This window comes from Pristiophorus japonicus, chromosome 17, assembly GCF_044704955.1.
Source record: "Pristiophorus japonicus isolate sPriJap1 chromosome 17, sPriJap1.hap1, whole genome shotgun sequence".
NCBI lineage: Eukaryota > Metazoa > Chordata > Chondrichthyes > Pristiophoridae > Pristiophorus > Pristiophorus japonicus.
The window spans coordinates 116,520,022-116,526,021 of record NC_091993.1 but is presented as its reverse complement, the minus strand read 5'-3'; positions in this window follow the sequence as shown (position 1 = coordinate 116,526,021).

Here is a 6,000-nt window from a genome sequence, read left to right as displayed (position 1 = left end):
ACCCCACAGTACAACCTAAAGGATCAACCTTGTCCCCTACGAACAGTGGACAACTATCAACTGCCTCAGACCCGGTCATGGTAGATACTGCCACCTTCTCCACAGCTGGAAAAAGAAAAACTTGCATTTATATAGCGCCTTTCACGACCACCGGATGTCACAAAGTGCTTTACAGCCAATGAAGTACTTTTGGAGTGTAGTCATAGTTGTAATGTAGGAACCACAGCAGCCAATTTGTGCACAGCAAGCTCCCACAAACAGCAAGTGACAATAACCAGATAATCTGTTTTTTTGTTATGTTGATTGAGGGGCACCGGGGATAACTCCCCTGCTCTTCTTCAAAATAGAGCCATGGGATCTTTTGCGTCCACCTGAGGGAGCAGACAGGGCCTCCGTTTAACATCTCATCCAAAAGACAACACCGTGCACCCTCAGCACTACACGGGAGTGTCAGCCTAAATTGTTTTTTATGTTCAAGTCCCTGGAGTGGGAATTTGAACCCACAATCTTCTGACTGAAAGGCAAGAGTCCTACCCACTGAGCCACAGCTGATACTTAGATTAAAGCAGCCCCACCACATTATTGTGGAGCTCCTAATCAGACCCTTCCCTCAGAAGAAATTCGCAGCAGCCGACAAGATATCTGCACTGTTACACCGGAAGCTTTGGCCTGGATATCAGACTTAGATATTGATGTTTGATTTGCTTTGCGACTACTGTACCAAAGAAGAAGTATCAATAGCCAATCAATCAAAACAAATAAGCATTCATTTCAAGAGGGAGTTTGAAATCCTCAGGTTGGAAGCAAATCAAAAGCAGGTGACAAAACGGGTGATCGCGCTTTCGTCATTCTATGCAATGAAGGACAGCAGCGGCAGCTGCCCTTTGACTCTGAGGTGTATTGCTCAGAGCAGCTCGCGCCATGCACACACATAAGAACATAAGAATTAGGAACAGGAGTAGGCCATCTAGCCCCTCGAGCCTGCTCCGCCATTCAATAAGATCATGGCTGATCTGGCCGTGGACTCAGCTCCACTTACCCGCCCGCTCCCCGTAACCCTTAATTCCCTTATTGGTTAAAAATCTATCTATCTGTGACTTGAATACATTCAATGAGCTAGCCTCAACTGCTTCCTTGGGCAGAGAATTCCACAGATTCACAACCCTCTGGGAGAAGAAATTCCTTCTCAACTCGGTTTTAAATTGGCTCCCCCGTATTTTGAGGCTGGCCCCCTAGTTCTAGTCTCCCCGACCAGTGGAAACAACCTCTCCGCCTCTATCTTGTCAGGTACCTGTATAAAGCATTCTGCATTGATGGCGTTGTTAAACAATTTGCTGTTGCCAGTTTGAGAGACCGCTAAACCCACAAAGAGAACAAGACAGACAGGAACGGTATTTCTGCACGAACAAGCAGTTTTTCTTATGCCCTGTTGGGTACCTCAGAGCGGCTTTGGTTTACCCTGGGTGGCCCACCCCAACCACGTAAAGGACCTTGTCCCCCGGGATTTGGGATAAGGCTATACAGCTTGGGGACGGGGCAGGCAGGGCCGCCACTCTGCCACAGCACCCATTGCGGAGGGGAGCGGGCAGGTCAGAAGGCCTCCTCGTAGGATCGCTCCTGGGCCTGGCCAAGGTGGCCATTAACTGGTCCAGGCAGCGGGCGGTTGAGGGGGTTGTTTTGGCCCGACTGTCTGCTCCTCTTCCGTGGCTACGTTTGCATCCGGGTGTCCCTGGAGATGGGGCACGCAGTGTGTACTTGCACGCTCGAGGCCTTCCGCGACCGGTGGGCACTGGAGGAACTGGAGTGTGTCGTCATCCCCCCCCAAAAAAAATTTTGATTTAATTTGTTAAGTTTCCTTTAATTTTTGTTTAAGTTACAGTATTATTGGTACCTCCTAATTGGTGATGGCACCGGCCATCAATTAAGTCTTAAACCAAAAATGGTTGCCCAAGTGGAGCAGAGTCCTAGGCATCTCTGGGCCAGCATATTCATATTTTGAACATATCAAAATGCCCCTGTTGCCCCCTTTCACTCTCCAGCACCATCTTGTGCTGGTTTACAGCAAGCCAGGGAGGCAGAGCACTAGAACTAGCATTACTATACATTAAAGCTTTATAAAGTAAGAAAGATGCATTTATTTGTACTAACTGAAAGGCAGCCGTTTCTCTGATTGGCTCTCCATTTTCACATGACCTATTGCTGATTGGTCCCCTTGGAGGATAAGCCACACCCTGAACTTCCTCTGGAATGTGTAACTGGAACCGCCCAGCCCAAGTTCTGACTGACTTTCCAATTTGTAATTCAATCCATTTGACTTCAGAAGCCACAGGATAAATCTCCCCAAAAGCCACCAAGTTCCAGCCGAAGACCCTTACACCAGCGCAAGTGCTGCCTCCCACAGCTGAAGTCCCTTACCCCAGCGCAAGACATTACCGCTCCCACCTCCACCTGCCGTAGATGGGGCATTTTGCAGATTGATAACAGGTTTATTGGGTATAAAGTAAATAGTGACAGTCGCTATATATGTTACCTTGTATTTACTCTGTACAGCCACCAGAGGGCTCATCCCCTGGAGTCCCAAGGGATCCCATAATCCCTTGGGAGCACAGGTATTTAAGCAGGCTTCACAGGTTGGAGAGGATTCTGGAGACCTGTAATAAAAGACACTTTACTTTGAGTTCACAGTGTTCAGTCTGACTCTTTCTCCATACACAATAACAGTGTTGTGACTTCTGGATTTCATCCACCCCAACGATATCCCTTGTAACTCACGCACTGAGCCTGCACGCACCAGGGGGTAGAAAGAACGTGATCCGTATTTTCTGAGTTCCCTCTCTCCCCTCCGATCCCCCCCCCCCACCTGTGTCTCTCTTTCCTCCCCCCCCCCCCCCGGCTCTCTCTCTCCCCCCCCTCCCTAAGCTTGCTCTCTCTCCCCCCACACAGGCTCACACTCACTCCCTCCCCCTCCCCCCAAACTCTCTCTCTCTCTCCCGCCCCCCCCCCCACCCCCAGGCTCTCTCTCTCTCTCTCTCTCTGCACCCCCAGCTCTCTCTCTCTCCCACCATCCCCCCCGCCTCAAGCTCGCTCTCTCCCCCCCCCCCACCCCATCCATCCCCCTCAGGCTCACTATCTCTCTCACTCTCTCTCTCCCTCCCTCTTCCCCCAAGCACTCTCTCTCTCTCTCTCTCTCCTCCCCACCCACATCAAGCTCTCTTTCACCCCCCCCCCCACCCCTCCCAGGCACTCTCTCTCTCCCCCCCGGTGCCTCAACCTCTCTCCCCCCTCCCCCTGGATCGCGCTTTCCCCCCCACTCTCTCTCTCTCTCTCTCTTCCCCTCCATAAGCTTTTTTTCTCTCTCCCCCCCGCCGCTCTCTCATTCTCTCCCCCCAATCCCACTCTCTCACCCCCCCAAGCTTGCTCTCTCTCTCTCCCCACCCACCCCCTCTTTCTCCCCCCTAAGCTCTCTCTCTCCCCCAAGCTCTCTCACCACCCCCCAAGCTCTCTCCCTCTCTTCCCCCAAGCTCTCTCTTCTGCCCCACAAAGCTCTCTTCACCCCCCCCCGCCCCCAAACTCAAACTCGCTCTCCCGCCACCACCTCCCCCCAGGCTCTCTCTTCCCCCAAGCTCGCTCTTCTGCCCCCAAGCTCTCCCCCGCAAAGCTCTCTTTGCCCCCCGCCTCCCCCTCCCCCCTTACAGGCTCTCGCTCTCCTCTCAAGCTCTCTGTCCACCCCTCCCCCTCCCCAGGCTCTCTCTCTCCTCCCACGCACTGTATCTTCCCTCCCCCCCCGCCCCCCGCCATCGAAGCTCTCTCTCTTTCCCCATTACCCTCCCCCCAAGGCTCTCTCTCGCACTCTCCCCAAGCTCTCTCTCTCCCCACTGCCCCCCCCCCACCCCCAGATTCTCACACTCTCCCCAAGCTCTCTCTCCCCACTGCCCTCCCCCACCCCACCCCCCCCCACTCCAGGCTCTCTCTCGCACTCTCATCCAAGCTCTCTCTGCACATGCTCCCAGCAAGTAGGATTTTCCAGCAAAAAAAAACACAGAACACAAGCAACTTGTATCTAGCAGGAGTTTGCATCCCATTAATATTGGTGCTGAGCTGTAAATTGTCGAACCATATGGCTTTGGAAGAAAACAATACAGCCAGGCTGCACCTTTGAGAATCATGATCAAAGCTGGTAAACACTGAAGTACATATCTAATGTCAAGTTGATAGGAAGATATGGGTAGATGCCAATGAAAGTCATTTTCAAAATTATGAGCATCCAGTTATTGAAAGCTCTTTGTTTAATCTTCCTTCAGTCCCTCTCTCCATTTCACTGCCCCCTACCTCTCCAGGAGGTATCAACACCTGTTGGGGTACAGCTTCACAGGCACTGGCTGTCCTCCAGCATCTCATTCAGCTGCTCAATTCATCACGTATTAGTCAGAACAGCAAGTGCTTCCAGACTCACATCACAGGGACAGTGCAGCCAAGCCCTGTCATATCTTTACCTGACCTGCGCACATATCTAGTTTACTGCAGAAGTCATTGGATAATGACCAGGAACAGGAACCTCTTGCTTTTAAAAAAAAAATTGTTCATGGGCATCACTGGCAAGGCCAGCATTTATTGCCATTTTCTAATTGCCCTTGAGAAGGTGGTGGTGAGCTGCCTTCTTGAATCGCTGCAGTCCATGTAGAGAAGGTACTCCCACAGTGCTGTTAGAGAGGGAGTTGCAGGATTTTGACCCAGTGACGATGAAGGAACATAAGAAGTAGGAGCAGGAGTAGGCCATTTGGACCTTCAAGGCTGCTCCACCATTTAGTAAGCTCATGGCTGATCTGATCTTGACTCAGCTCCGCTTCCCTGCCCGCTCCCCATAACTCTTCACTCTCTTATCGTTCAAAAATCTGTCTATCTCCACCTTAAATATATTCAATGACCCAGCCTCCACAGCTCTCTGGGGCAGAGAATTCCACAGATTTACAACCCTCTGAGAGAAGGAATTCCTCCTTGTCTCAGTTCTAAATGAGTGATCCCTTATTCTTAAACTATGCCCCCTAGTTCTAGATTCCCCCATGAGTAGAAACATCCTCTCTGCATCTACCTTGTTGAGACCCCTCAGTATCTTATGTTTCAATAACATCACCTCATTATTCTAAACTCCAATGAGTATAGTTCGAATCTGCTCAACCTTTCTTCATAAGTCAACCCCTTCATCTCCGGAATCAAGTCCAATGTAAATATATCCTTCCTTAAATAAGGAGACAAAAACTGTACGCAGTACTCCAGGTGTGGTCTCACCAATACACTGTACAGTTGTAGTAGGACTTCCCGGCTTTTATACTCCATCCCCCTTGCAATAAAGGCCAACATTCCATTTGCCCTCCTGATTACTTGCTGCACCTGCATACTGACTTTTTGTGTTTCATGCACCAGGTCCCTCTGTACCGCAGCATTTTGTAATCGGCAATATATTTCCAAGTCAGGATAGTGTGTGTGACTGGGAGGAGAACTTGGAGGTGGTGATGTTCCCATGCGCCTGTTGCCCTTGTCCTTCTAGGTGGTGGAGGTCTTTACCCTTTCATTAGCGCAGGTTACTGAGATAACTAACACTCCCACACCACCCCAGATGAGATACGTTGACTCAGCACAGAACTGGGTCTTTCCTGTGTAGCTCAAGTGAACATTGATTTACTTATAAAACCTACGCAAAACAAAAAATCCTGTCCAAACTTATCACCTATTCTTAAAGAACAGTTTTAAAAATACAGGCAACTCTCGATTATCCGCACACGGATGCAACGGGAAACCGTCGTAACGGCATTTAAAATTGCGTGTGCGTGACGTCACTTTGAAACTCTGATGTTCCTTTCGAGCCTTGAGCCTTGCTTTTAAGCGCTGGGCTTTGCCTCAGCTCCCGCTGCTGCTCCCATGCAGTTCCACTGCCTCTCATAATTCATTAAAATGCCACGACCAGTTACAGGAAGTAATCAACAAGCCTAATGGTCTTTAGAT